This window comes from Triticum urartu, chromosome 4A (genome assembly GCF_056163025.1).
Source record: "Triticum urartu cultivar PI428250 chromosome 4A, HENAU_Tu73, whole genome shotgun sequence".
Classification (NCBI taxonomy): Eukaryota; Viridiplantae; Streptophyta; class Magnoliopsida; order Poales; family Poaceae; genus Triticum; species Triticum urartu.
Window position 1 is genome coordinate 18,861,061 of NC_141876.1, and position 15,736 is coordinate 18,876,796.

Genomic DNA, 15,736 nt, shown 5'->3' on the forward strand with positions numbered 1-15,736 from the left:
ATATTTAGTGCCAAACATTTTATAGATTTCTTCTTCTAGCATTTGAGCACAGTTATCCTTTCCATCATACTCACGAAAGATATTAAAAAGATGAAGCGTATGAGACAAACTCAATTCCATTTTTTTTTATAGTTTTCTTTTATAAACTAAACTAGTGATAAAACAAGAAACTAAAAGACTCGATTGCAAGATCTAAATATATACCTTCAAGCGCTAACCTCCCCGGCAACGGTGCTAGAAAAGAGCTTGATATCTACTACACAACCTTCTTCTTGTAGACGTTGTTGGGCCTCCAAGTGCAGAGGTTTGTAGGACAGTAGCAAATTTCCCTCAAGTGGATGACCTAAGGTTTATCAATCCGTAGGAGGCGTAGGATGAAGATGGTCTCTCTCAAGCAACCCTGCAACCAAATAACAAAGAGTCTCTTGTGTCCCCAACAGACCCAATACAATGGTAAATTGTCTAGGTGCACTAGTTCGGCGAAGAGATGGTGAAACAAGTGGTATATGGATGGTAGATAAAGGTATTTGTAATCTGAAATAATAAAAACCGCAAGGTAGCAAGTGATAAAAGTGAGCGTAAACGGTATTGCAATGCTAGGAAACAAGGCCTAGGGTTCATACTTTCACTAGTGTAAGTCCCCTCAACAATACTAACATAATTGCATCATAAAACTATCCCTCAACATGCAACAAAGAGTCACTCCAAAGTCACTAATAGCGGAGAACAAACGAAGAGATTATGGTAGGGTACGAAACCACCTCAAAGTTATTCTTTCCAATCAATCCGTTGGGCTATTCCTATAAGTGTCACAAACAACCCTAGAGTTCGTACTAGAATAACACCTTAAGACACAAATCAATCAAAACCCTAATGTCACCTAGATACTCCAATGTCACCTCAAGTATCCGTGGGTATGATTATATGATATGCATCACACAATTTCAGATTCATCTATTCAACCAACACAAAGGACCTCAAAGAGTGCCCCAAAGTTCCTACCGGAGAATCACGACGAAAACGTGTGCCAACCCCTATGCATAGGTTCATGGGCGGAACCCGCAAGTTGGTCACCAAAACATACATCAAGTGAATCACTTGATATCCCATTGCCACCACAGATATCCACGGCAAGACATACATCAAGTGTTCTCAAATCTTTAAAGACTCAATCCGATAAGATTACTTCAAAGGGGAAACTCAATTCATTACAAGAGAGAAGAGGGGGGAGAAACATAAGATCCAACTATAATAGCAAAGCTCGCGATACATCAAGATCGTGCCAAATCAAGAACACGAGAGAGAGAGAGAGAGAAACACATAGCTACTGGTACATACCCTCAGCCCCAAGGGAGAACTACTCCCTCCTTGTCATGGAGAGCACCGGGATGATGAAGATGGCGCCGAAGAAGGATTGCCCCCTCCGGCAGGGTGCCAGAACGGGTCTAGATTGGTTTTCGGTGGCTACGGAGGCTTCTGGCGGCGGAACTCCTGATCTATTGTGTGTTCCGTAAGTTTTAGGGTACGGCGATATATATGGGTGCAGGAAGTACGTCGGAGGAGCCACGGGGGCCCCACAAGGCAGGGGGGGCGCGCCCTAGGGGGGTGCCCCCCACCCTCGTGAGCACCTCCTGTATCTCCTGACGTGGAGTCCAAGTCTATCTGGTGGCTTTCGTTCCAAAAATAACTTCTCCAGTTGATTTCGTTCCGTTTCGACTCCGTTTGATATTCCTTTTCTTCGAAACTCTGAAATAGGCATAAAACAACAAATCTGGGCTGGGCCTCCGGTTAATAGGTTAGTCCCAAAAATAATATAAAAGTGGATAATAAAGCCCAATATTGCCCAAAACAGTAGATAATATAGCATGGAGCAATCAAAAATTATAGATACGTTGGAGACGTATCAGTAGGCAATCCATAAGTGGCTCTCATGATAGATTCATATGGTAATTTTATTTTCTTTCTAGGGAAGTGTTCCATGCCCTTTTTTAATGGAAATTGAAATCTAATATTCCCTTCCTTCGTATCAATAATTGCAACAACCGTTCTAAGAAAAGGTCTACCTAGAATAATACGGCAAGAAGGATTGCAATCTATATCAAGAATGATAAAATCTACGGGCACATAATGCAACGACCAGACCTCAAATGGTCCAATCTCTGTGCTCAGGTGTCATCCCTGGATCAGTAATGTTGACACCACACAGTACTTGAAGGATTTATAACAGAGTAGCAATCACACACTTATTACATCGAGTGTCTCAAAAGAAAACTTATTACAATAAATATGGCTTAAGGCCATCTAATAACGATAACAGCGGAAGGCTTGGAAGATAAGTGAGTACATCAACTCCAACGGCATCACTGAGTATAGAACCACGACCTAAAGGCACCTTAATCGTCGTCTGAAAAGTCTGCAACATGAACGTTGCAGCCCGAAACGGGTCAGCACATGGAATATGCTGGCAATGTAGCACATAGAGAGCAATGAAAGAATAAGGCTATACTACATGCATATTTGGCTAGTGGAAAGCTCTATGGTTACAGTTTTGCGTAAAGCCAATTTTCCCTACTACAAAGGAATAAATTTTATTTAACTATCATGGTAGTTGTTAAACATTGAGAATGGTTGACAGCATTCTCAATCCCAATTAAGCATCATCATTAAACAAAACCCAACAAAATTAATTAGAGTAACATGATGAGATTCACATGATAATCCAGATACTAGATACTCAAGATGTCCATTACCGGGGACATGACTAACCATGATTAGTTTATACACTCTGCAGAGGTTTGCGCACTTTTCCCCACAAGACTCGATCTCCTCCATTGGGATTCTTGCACTACATGGTGTTTGAGAAACGGATGACCGAGACATAGTCTTTCAGAAGCGCTAGGACCTTACGATCGGGTAGACCGTTACACCTACTTTCCCTACATCTGCTAGTCTACTACTGTAAGAGTTCGCATGACTTAGTCAACTATTCTAGAGCCCATAATAGCTTGTGGCTACACACGGAAGTTTCTAGCATGAATAATCTCATGATCCCTTTGAGCCTGGGCGGTCCAAAAGAAAACAGGCAATCGCTGGAATACCCAGGTGCCTCAATCCATCCAGATGTGTATTTAAGTTGCCACCTTAGATAAACCATTAATTTAACAATCTCACATCTATCATGGATACACTCACCCAATCCACGTCTACTAGCATAGCATAGCATAATAAGCAACGTAGAAGTAACTCCCAAAGGTTTGATAATAAACAGGTAATAGGTACTACCTCAACTACTTCCCAAACCCACAATTTAGTTAGATCCTAACCATGCAATGTGTGAGGATTGATCTAATGCAATAAAAACTGGGTAGTTGGAGGTATGATCAAAGTGTTACTTGCCTTGCTGATGATCCGGGAAACCTAGCGATTCGAAGTAGCAAGCGGCGCACTCCGGGTACTCTATCGCAAGCAAGCAAGCATACAATAAGTACTCAACTAATGCACAGGTAAAACTCGAATAAGAGATCTAACCAGAAAGTTTAACTTAAGAACTCCGGTTGGCAAAAAGAATCAAATCGAATGAAGCAACGAAAGACAAACAACAAAAGAAACAAGCTTCATTTACTATTCTAGATCTAGGGAAATTTTACAGTGGCAAAAACTTGTTTGAGTTGGTTAAACAGAAAGAGGGTTTCGAGACAAAACTCCGGGCGCTTGAATTGCCTGATTTCGATAAACGAACGAAAAATTATAACGAAAAACGGATCAGGAATCGCGATCAGAAAAATCGCGGATTTAATCCGAGAAAAGAAAAACGACGAACAGATTAACGAATGGACGCTCGCTATCTGGATCTAACCGATGAACGCGTTCGTTAAAACGAACGAACGAGCGAACGCTCGCTAAATAAATAAATCGGAAAACCGATCTATATAAAAAAACGAAACTAAAAAAACCGACGGAAAACCGATCAGTTTTTCGAGAAAAACCGGCGGCGGCAAGGTCTACCTCCGGCGAGCGGCGGGGCGGCGGTCCGGCGGGCGGCGGGGTCGGCCGGGGCGGCGGCGCGGGCGGCGAGGCACGGCGGCGGCGCGAAGGCGGCGGCAGCGGGGCGGCTAGGGCGGCTAGGGTTTGGGGGGGTCCGGTTGGGCCTCCCCGGCTTATAAAGCCGTCCGGGCCAAGTGTCCGGGTCGGACACGGCCCGCTAGGTTGGTTGCGTTTTTTAAATAGTTACGCTAAAAAAACAAAAGAAATACTAAACGGACTCCAAAAATCCCGAAATAAACTTTCCCCGGCTTCTAAAATCAAGCCGCACAGGATGAACATTTATTTGGGGCCTAAATGCAATTTTAAAAAACACGCATTTTTCCTAAATTCAAATAAAATAGAAAATAAAACCAAAATAAAATCTTATTTGATTTTTTATTAAATCCTCAATATTTCTTGGTTTTGAGAAAGTCATTTTATTCCCTCTCTCATATTTTTGTAATAGAAATAATTGAAGATAAAATAATTAAAATCAAATGATCCTATTTTCAAAATTTGAGAAAACTCAAATATGAAAATAACCAAATCACCAACTCTCTCCGAGGGTCCTCGAGTTGCGTAGAATTTTCTAGGATCAGCCAAAATACAATAAAATATGATATGCAATGATGATCTAGTGTATAACATTTCAAATTAAAAATTTGGGATGTTACAAACCTACCCCCCTTAAGATGAATCTCGCCCTCGAGATTCGGTTTGGCTAGAAAATAGGTGAGGGTGGTCCTTCACAAATTCTTCCTCTCGCTCCCAGGTGGCTTCATCCTCCGTGTGGTGGCTCCATTGAACTTTTCAAAACTTAATAACCTTGCTGCGGGTGACTCGACTGGCATAATCAAGAATCTTAACTGGTTTCTCCTCATAGGTCAAATTACTGTCCAACTGAATCGCTTCCAGCGGCACTGTATCTCTCAGTGGTATATCAGCCATCTCTGCGTGGCACTTCTTCAACTGGGAAACGTGAAACACGTCGTGAACTCCTTACAATCCTTCGGGCAACTCCAACTTGTAGGCCACTTCTCCCATACGCTCCAAAACCTTGTATGGGCCTACAAATCGTGGCGCTAACTTTCCCTTAACTCCAAAGCGCTTAACTCCTCGAAGTGGAGATACTCGAAGATAAACTCGTTCTCCGACTTCGTCAACTGTCTCCTTGCTTTTAGAATCTACATAGCTCTTCTTCCTGGATTGGGCTACCTTGAGCCTATCGCGAATCAATTTCACTTTCTGTTCAGACTCCTTAATCAGATCCGGTCCAAACAACTGGCGGTCTCCAACTTCATCCCACAACAATGGGGTCCTGCACCTCCTTCTGTACAAGGCTTCGAAAGGGGGCATCTTCAAACTGGATTGATAACTGTTGCTGTAAGAGAACTCTGCATATGGCAAATTCTCGTCCCAACTAGAACCGTAATCTAGCGAACAAGCTCTCAGCATATCCTCCAAAATCTGATTGAACCTCTCGGTCTGTCCATCTGTCTGCAGATGGAAAGCTGTACTGAATTCTAGCCTGGTACCCAAAGTTTCATGCAACTGCTTCCAGAACTTTGAAGTAAATTGGGTTCCTCTATCTGATACAATGCTCCTTGGAACTCCATGCAGACATACGATTCTGGTCATGTATATCTTGGCCAACTTTGCACTGGTATAGGTAGTCTTCACTGGAATGAAATGAGCTACCTTTGTCAAACGATCGACTACAACCCAAATCAAGTCATAGCCTGAACGTGTTCTGGGCAATCCTGTAATAAAATCCATGCCTAACTTATCCCACTTCCATTGGGGTATCGGCAATGGTTGTAGCAATCCTGCTGGTTTCTGATGTTCTGCCTTTACTTTCTGACATACATCACAAACTGCTACACACTCCGCAATATCCTTCTTCATTCCGGTCCACCAGAAAATATCCTTCAAATCCAAATACATCTTGGTATTTCCTGGGTGAATCAAATATGGTGAATCATGGGCCTCTTGCAGAATCAACTTCCTGATCTCCGGGTCGTTGGGCACATAAACACGGTCTTCAAACCATAAGGTATCGTGCTCATCCTCACGAAATCCTTTAGCATTTCCTTTGCTCCTTTTCTCCTTGATAGAAGCAATCTCCTTGTCAGTCTTCTGGGCTTCTCTGATCTTATCCATCAAAGTAGACTAAATCTCCAATGCTGCTACATAGCCTCTCGGAACTATCTCCAAACATAGGTCACGGAGATTTTCGGCTAACTCCCTTGGTAAATCTCCCGTCATTGGTGTGTTGACACTGGCGGATTCAGCCTAAGAAAACGGGTTAAGTGATCAACAGGTGGTGGTGGTGGTGGGTTGTTGTTGTTGTTGTTCCCCTGATTCTGATTCTGGACTAGCAACTGCATCAATGTGTTCTGCTGCTGGATCAACTGGGTGAGCTCCGGTGGGAAGGTAAATCCAGGGTCACGTCTCGGAGGCATCTGAGGGTTTAGAAAAGATGAGATGTAAGAATAGAGAGGGGTCTAGAGAGAAAACACTACCCATATGCACATGAGGCAAAAGCAAACAATTCACTTCATTCAATCAATCAATCACACAAGAGCATACAATCGATCTAACTATCGCAAAAGTGCTCGGACTACTATATTTACATGGTGGACTACTACTACTAATGGGGTGGTCTACAAGAAATATTCTTTGGTTGCAGACTCCATGATATCTGCTCCAGCTTCATCAACATAGTCATCATCACTATCATCTGGATCCGAGTCGGTGTCGTCGATGATGATGTAGTCTTCCGGGTGAATCTCCTTGGGTTCTTCATCTTCTTCTACTGGTGTAGGGCCTCCCATAAATATTCCAATCTTCTTGATCAGATCGTCATTCTTCTCCACTAATATTTCAATTTCCTCTTCATAATCTTCACGTGTAGCCTTGAGTTCTTCCTCCAGTTCCTTGATTCTTGTCTTTGCCTTCTTTAGATCTATCATGTCGGCGCACATCTCGTTCTCCTGACGTCGAATGTGCTGGTTTAACTCCTGGATAAAAGCTGCAATTGATCTATCCTTCCTGGTGCTGATCATCTCCCAGTGCTCATCTCGGCGCCCACAAATCTGTTAGATAGTATCCTTGAGATCATTGCGGTAAACTTCTCCAATGCGTCCCATGGCGATGTGAGCTGCCATGCTCTTTCCTAGATTCCAAGTTGGTGCATCAAAAGAAAACTCTATGGGCTCAGTGACTGGCATGAACGTCCTTCCTGGAACTTGAACTTGAATCATCCAGCGCTCTTCTTCAGGTAAAGTGGCGTTGTAGGTTCTGGTGAAGCTTGGTACTTCTATGTTCAGATATCTAGTGACTTCCTTCAAGTGACGTCCAAAGGGTGTATCTTCATCCGGTTGCGTGAACTTGTTCCTTGCATCCACCATCCTAAAAGAGTAGAAAAGATGAGAGGTCAGAAGAGAAGAGAGTGAATAGTGATCTAGGTCTTTGAGCTTAGTGGTCATGTCCTACAGTCAGCGTGTGCTCTGATACCATCTCTGTAGCGACTAGACCTCAAACAGTCTGATCTCTGTGCTCCGATGTCATCCCTGGATCAGTAATGCTGACACCACACAGTACTCGGAGGATTTATAGCAGAGTAGCAATCACACACTTATTACATCGAGTGTCTCAAAAGAAAACTTATTACAATAAATATGGCTTAAGGCCATCTAATAACTATAACAGCGGAAGGCTTGGAAGATAAGTGAGTCCATCAACTCCAACGGCATCACTGAGTATAGAACCACGACCTAAAGGCACCTTAATTGTTGTCTGAAAAGTCTGCAACATGAACGTTGCAGCCCGAAACGGGTCAGCACATGGAATATGCTGGCAATGTAACACATAGAGAGCAATGAAAGAATAAGGCTATACTACATGCATATTTGGCTGGTGGAAAGCTTTATGGTTACAGTTTTGCGTAAAGCCAATTTTATTTAACTATCATGGTAGTTGTTAAACATTGAGAATGGTTGACGTCCATGTTCAGATATCTAGTGACTTCCTTCAAGTGACTTCCTTCAAGTGACGTCCAAAGAGATTCACATGATAATCCAGATACTAGATGCTTAAGATGTCCATAATCGGGGACATGGCTAACCATGATTAGTTTATACACTCTGTAGAGGTTTGCGCACTTTTCCCCACAAGACTCGATCTCCTCCGTTGGGATTCTCGCACTACCACTACAAGAAATATGTCAACTTGCGACCATCACTATTGGTCACTGAAAGGTCATTGTTTTTTATTTGTGACCTTTTTGTGACCAAAAATAGAAAGTCAAAAGCTGGCGGTCGTAAACTGAAATTAACGACCTTCTCTGTGAGAAGGTCGTGTAATTCCATGACCAAAACAAAAGGTCATTGATTTTATGACCTTCTATTTTGGTCGCTAGCTCTCTGCCCAGGCCACGTAGGATCCGACGTGTCAATCAGACGTGGCAAAATTGCGACCAATTGAAAAGGTCGTTAATAAAATTCAGCCCGGTCCAATTCGGTGTTTTACATGGCCTGAGCCCAACAATTCAGCCTTTTTGTATACGTTTTCTTATTAATTTTGGTCAGCTATATGGACCAGGCCCAACTATTCGGCCTTTTTAATTTCTGGGCCATTACTATTAATTTTCTATTTTTAGCCATATTATTTTTGCGCTGGTCCCACTAGTCATATTGGTCCCACTTGTCATGCTGATATCACAATTGGACCCACACATCAGAAATTTCAAAATTTGTCAACCAATTTTCATAAGTGGGTCCCCCTGGTCAGGTTTCCATTTCATAGGTATTGAAATTATATACACAGTCAATATTTCAAACAGATTATAGAGGAAATGAAATTCATCCAAAACAACACTAAATATTACAATACATAATATGCTACTCTGACTAATATTACACTTTGCCTGATATTACAATACATAATATGCTACTCTTGCTGATAGGCTTCTGCCTGACTTGCCCCACTTACTAAATAGGGCTCATTACATTCATGGAGAGAAAGGCGATTTGGAAGACGGAGGAAATGAAAGTAGAAGAAGTTATCGAAACTCGGAACCACATGTTCAATCTTTTTTTAGCGGTTTCCCCAGAGATCTTTATCATTAACGCAACAGCCAGCCCGGATACCTAAACTGAAGAGGATGTCCCACCATAGCAAGATATGATACAGACCAATTAACTGGTAAGCCAACCTTCCCCATTGCTTTTCTTTCAACTAACTAGAAAAAGAAGGGGGCTCTTACGCGACTAGGCCGAGGAAACCTCCACTACTGGCTGAAACGGCTTCACACTTCATACTTCACCTATGCAAAAAATAAGAATAAGAACCTGTAGGCAGCATCAAACATAGCTTATAAGCAGAATTGACAATAAGCTCAATTTAACTGGTCAACAAATCTTCCATCTATATTTCTATCAGCAGCACACTAGATAGGCCACACATTTATTCCTACAGTACAGTGAGGAAAAAACAGATTATGGTGTTTGCCAAGTGAGGTAAAAACAGATTATCAGCAGCACACTAGATAGGCCACACATCTATATTTCTATGAGCAGCACACTAGATAGGCCACACATTTATTACATTTACATGGTGGTGGCTGGCTGCAATCATGGCTGCTAGCTCATGCTGCTAGTGTGCATGCACATCTCCCCGCTGAAACCAACCCAACCCAAACGAAGCAACAGTAGCAAACCACACATGTACCAGTAAACTTCAGTATGAAACAGTTCCTCGCCAAAAGAAACTACCAAATCATTTCCAAGAATTTTGAAGAAACCGCCTCAAGTCGATTCAGCCAAGGATATTATTTTCCACAAGAAAAAAACTATGGTTCAGCTCCCACATGGGCATGGGGTTTTTGGGTTTCAAGACACAAATCACAGAACTGGATGGGCATATAGAAGGTACACTATGAATCTACGGCGTCAACTTGCTGGAGTTACTTGTCCTCAGTGATGAGCAACTGCTTCCTCCTTGGGCTTGGTCATCTGGACAGCCAAAAAAACATCCAACTGTAAGAAGATGGATTGATGGTAAAAGAGTGAAGAATTGTGATTCAGTGAACAGAAAAGCATATGTACATTATAATACTGCAGACAAGAAAATAATAATCCTAATATGAAGATAAGTGTTTTTCTTATTGATGGCTGTAAGATGGACTGATCATAAAAAGAGAGAAGAATTGTGATTCAGTGAACATAAAACAAGACGTTATTATTCAGCTGTGATACTCGATATTTGACAAGTATGGTTTCATGTATACTCCTACAAGTTAGGTAGATCAATGTACAAGATAAATCGTTTTATATAAAGCGTGTCCAATTAATATCCAAAATGTTATCAAGGAGAGCATAGAAACAGAGTCCCAAAAATCTAATTATCTGCTGCGGCGACAGCCACGCGGCAAGCCGACAGTGGCAGGCTGGGGCGAGGGTTGGGGAGGAGGCAAGTGTTCTCAGCTTATTAACAGGGAAACTGGGTGATTAATATCTCTCCAAAAATAAAAATAAAACAACTTAAAATATTGGGTGTGGCAGCAACATCTACTTGTTACTGGAGTCCCAGTTCAAGATGGCCAGAGGCCAATTGACACCATGGAACCTGCACAATTTCCATCATATATAAAGTGTGCTGCACTGCTGCTACAGAAAGTTTCATAGGCTTTCAAGTGAAGGGATACACGTTGTTCAACTGCCGTATTTATTTTTTGTTGTTGGGGAAAGCAATAGCTTAATCAGTTCACTTCTCTAATAGTATGAACAACCTATCACTCAAACAGTCCTTGAGTTCTAATATATTATTGTATTGGTGAAAGAAACATGTCACCACGAAGAGCTTTAACAGTTAGCACCATTTTTATTAGAGAAGTTCAGAGAGAGATTTGAGAAATCTATATTAGAGAAAACTTGAAGACGACATATAGAATTACGAGCTTAACAGTTACTGCTATGACCATATCCCGCAAGCTACAACATATAAATTAATTAGCATTAGTATGATGTATATGGACAGAATTTCTACCTTGCTGTCCGCAAGAAACATGACGGGAGGCGAGGAGATTTTGAGCGGCTCCGTGTCAGCTTCCATCACCACGACGAACTCAGATGTCCCGCTGTTAAGAGAATGTGGTCGCTGTGGAAAGCAAGAAACAAAGATTAAAATCGCAGGAGGTGAAATTAACAGGAAGGACCAATGGGCACTGCTAGGGATTGGTCACCTTCATGGGGAACTGAACATCCAACTAGTTTTAGTCAAAGTCTTAAGCATATACATACATACAAATTGAACCAAAAAATCATATGCATGTCTGTACAATTAATTGCAAGGTTATCCAACTTGCAGTTGGAGAGAGTATAAACTAGTTTACTGGTAGTACAACACAGCAGCCTACACAACATTCAGGTTCTCGCACGAATGCTAGTAGACAGACAAGAGTTGACCACAAACAAAGAATGAATCCATCGTATTATGCCAGTAGTAGGTACAGCTTGGCTTCAGTCATAGAAAGGGAACATGAGTTTTCTTGCTTGAACCAAAAGGTTCACCATAGGAATTGGGCATCCAACATGTTTTAGCCAAAGTCGTAAGCATGAACAAACAAACATACACACAAAATGAACCAAAATCCATATGTCCGTGCAATTAACTATAGGTACTATCCAACTTGCTATTGGACAGAGTAGAGCCTGATTTACTAGCAGCCTGACACAAAATTCTAACTCTGGGCTTGGTGCATGAATCCTTGTAGAGAGACAAGAAAGAGTTGACCACAACAAAGAATTCATTCATGGGATTATTCCAGTAGCAAGTACTGCTTGGCTGCAGTTTTAGAAAGGGGACTTGAGTTTGGTCAAACAAAAAGAAAAAGTGACGCATACTTGTTCATAGATAGAAACTGAACATCCAATGAGATTTTGTCAAAGTTTCAGCACGCACATACAATTTATTTATTTATTTATTTTAGCAAAGTCGCCCCCTGCCGTAGAAAATGTCCTTTCATTCGATAAATAAAAATAGCAAGCATACAACACACACATTACAAATGAACAAGACACTAGAGGTCAGCACACAAGTCATATCAAATATTCTACTAAACTTTAACACATCATGCGGAATTACGAGCTTGACAGTCATCACTATAATCATATCACGAAAGCTACAACATACAAATTAATTAGCAGAGTACTATGATACAACATATGGAGGGAATTTCTACCTTGTTGTCGTCCGTGAGCAACGGGATGGGGGTGGAGGAAGATTTCGAGCGGCTCCGTGTCAGCTGCCATCACCACGAACCCCGACATTCCCTTGTTACGAGTTTTGGTCGCTGGGAAACACAGAGAATAGTGATTAAAATCACAAGAAGTGAAATTAACAGGAACAGCCAAAGTGCGTTGCTAGGGACTGGTCAGCTTCAAGGTACAACAAGGAATGAACTAGTTTTACTCAAAGTCTTAAGCATGCACATACATACGAACTGAACCAAAATTTCAGATGTCTGCGCAACTAATTGCAAGTGGTATCCATCCAACTTGCAGTTGGACAGAAGACGTCCTAGTTTACTAGTAGTACAACAGCTAAACAGAGAGAGCATTCAGGTTCTGGGCTTGGTGCACGAATCCTTTAAGTGTGTGTCAATAGCAACCTCTAGCGACTTGTACCCAAGTGAGATATACTGACTTAATCTCTGATTCTTAGATCTAGTCCTGCTCGTGTTCTTATGTAAATTAGCTCACCTCTAGTACTTGTCGAACTAACAATCTATGGATTTTGCCGTCTAAGTGAGATCACTATATACTAATTGCACACAGTTGCAGCAGCGCCATCTGCCCAACCACAGAGACGGAGAGAAAAATTGGCAGGAACACGTCACGCCGAACCAGCCACAGAGAAGAGAACTGACTGGGGGCGGTCGGGCGGGGTACCTCGGGGACGGACGACGGGGCCGACGCAGGGGTGAGGGAGGAGGGACGTCGGGGCGTGGTTGGCGCGGCATCCTGGGCATGGGATGGCGTCGGTAGGGAGCAGGCAAGCAACCGTCTGGTGACGCGACCGGGCAGACGAGACGCGTTGGCGTCCCGTGACGGAGGTCCATGGCGTTTGCATGCGGGCAGCCCACCTCACTCTGCGTGTGCGCCTCCGGTGAGGCACATGAAGCGTGATGGATCTGGGATCTGGCCACTGCATGTGCTGTTGGGCCTGGGTGCTACTGGGGGTAGGGGGAGAAGGGGAGGTGGAGAGGGTGGGGCGTCGGGCATGTGAGAGGGGAGGGAGCGGAGGCCGGCGGCGATGCGTAAGAGGTCATCGGCGAGTTGGGTGGCGGCGCCGAGGCGGGTGGGTGGGAGGGGAGGAAGGAATGAACCGGGGAGGCGGTCTGGTTGATGACCACCAGAACAGAGCTAGGGTTGGTGTGGAAGGGTTGATGACTGCCGTTGGATCCTCGAGCATCCGATGATGTATAATCCATGATCCGTGTGATATGTCTATGGACCAATCAGAACACAGCAAACAATTTGAAGACCTTATGACCATCTAAATTGGTCGAAATCAAAGATAAGTTTTTCAGAAAAAACCACTTTTCACTTTTTAGTGCTCAAAATGAATTTTTTTGTAAAAGACCTACCAAATATTTGTTCAAATGATCTCATATTGTGCACTCTGTTGGAAAAGGCAGTGCCTAGGAGGCGCTTAGGCATGCCTAGGCGCTAGGCAATGGCCAAACGCCTCGCCTAGGGCATAAATGGAGGTCTAGGCAGGGCAAGCAATGAATTGCCTACCCAAGCAAGAAATCATGCCACATACTGCACAGATATGCCAAACAGGTTATATTCCAGTGGGAGTAGCCGGTAATTAACTTATTTATATGCCCTAAATTAATATCAACACCCATCTAATAATCACAAATACACTTTGAGTCAAAAATATATTACCGCCTAGGGCGCTTAGGCACCGCCTAGGCACTAGGCAAAGGCCAACCGCCCCGCTTACGCCCACCGCTTTTTCCAACGTTGATTGTGCACAAGGGTGCATCTTGGAATTCTAAACAATGTTGCCTAAGTGAGTTTTCATTTTCTTTGCACGGAAAATTCATTTTCCATTTTCCGAGTGCTCAAAATGAGTTTTTTTTGTGAAGGACCTACCATATATTTGTTGCAAAATTGGACCAAATCAATTTTCTAAAATACTATGCCATATTTAATGCACAATTGACAAAATGGTTGGGTGTCAAAAGTTTTGATCCACTTCTAGTAAAAAAGACAAATTTCCGCCGATTTAGTAGGAACCAGGTCAAATTTGAACCGCAGCTTCCTCATGGTTTGCTCTTTAATTTTTACAAAAATCATTTCTAGGTACATAAGTATCTATCTAATAAGAGAAGCATCAAAAGTTTTCCAAGATTCAACCACTAGCTAGGAACGGTCAAGCCCGCCGTTTTGATCGCATTTTGAAACTGGCATAAAAAATAAAAAAATCAAAAAATTGGAAAACCTTCCCATTGTGTCATTATATGTGACCAAGTTTCTAGAAAAAATAATAAACTTGTAATACGATAATTAATTTTAAAAAGTGATCAATCTTATGGCCACATTCATGGCATAGTTTGTTCAAATGATCTCATATTATGCACAAAGGTGCATCTTAGAATTCCAAACAATGTTGCCTAAGGGAGTTTTCATTTTCTTTGCATGGAAAATTCATTTTCCGTTTTTTGAGTGCCCGAATTGAGTTCTTTTTGTGAAGGACCTACCATATATTTCTTGCAAAATTGGACCAAATCATTTTTCTAAAATACTAGGCCATATTTGATTCATAATTGACCAAATGGTTGGGTGTCGAAAGCCTTGATCCACCTCTGGTAAAAACGACAAATTCATGCGGATTCAGTAGGAAGCGGGTCAAATTTGAACTGCAGTTGCCTCATAGTTTGCTCTTTATTTTTTCAAAAAATCATCTCTAAGTACATAAGTATCTATTTAATCAGAGAAACATCAATTTTTTTCCAAGATTCAACCACTAGTTAGGAACGGTCAAACCCGCCGTTTTGATCGCATTTCGAAACAGGCATAAAAAATAAAATAAAAAATTGGAAAACCTTTGCATTGTGTCATTATATGTGACCAAGTTTCCAGGAAAAAATAAACTTATAATACGACAATTATTTCAAAAAAGTGTTCTCAGAAATGAGCTATCATGCATGAAGATTCGGGGTTTTCAAGCCAAATGATCAATCTTATGGCCACATTTATGGCATAGTTTGTTCAAATATGGCTTAAGGCCATCTAATAACGATAACAGCGGAAGGATTGGAAGATAAGTGAGTCCATCAACTCCAACGGCATCACTGAGTATAGAACCACGACCTAAAGGCACCTTAATCGTCGTCTGAAAAGTCTGCAACATGAGCGTTGCAGCCCGAAACGGGTCAGCACATGGAATATGCTGGCAATGTAACACATAGAGAGCAATGAAAGAATAAGGCTATGCTACATGCATATTTGGCTGGTGGAAAGCTCTATGGTTACAGTTTTACGTAAAGCCAATTTTTTCCTACTGCAAAGGAATAAATTTTATTTAACTATCATGGTAGTTGTTAAACATTGAGAATGGTTGACAGCATTCTCAATCCCAATTAAGCATCATCATTAAACAAAAACCAACAAAATTAATTAGAGTAACATGATGAGAT

General features: G+C 42.0%; 1 long non-coding RNA gene across 2 annotated transcripts; it reads right to left on the reverse strand.

Annotated features, from left to right (window-relative positions):
* Positions 1–8,854: 8,854 nt before the first annotated feature.
* Positions 8,855–13,396, reverse strand: LOC125526550 (uncharacterized). Of its 2 annotated transcripts, XR_015600132.1 has the most exons (5): positions 12,975–13,396; positions 12,266–12,376; positions 11,071–11,181; positions 9,958–10,037; positions 8,855–9,349 (listed from the first exon to the last, which is right to left on the reverse strand). It is a non-coding gene; the product is annotated as an uncharacterized LOC125526550 (long non-coding RNA). The 2 variants fall into 2 exon arrangements; XR_007291770.2 differs by lacking the exon at positions 8,855–9,349 and having other exon boundaries at positions 9,740–10,037.
* Between the last annotated feature and the right edge of the window lie 2,340 nt (positions 13,397–15,736).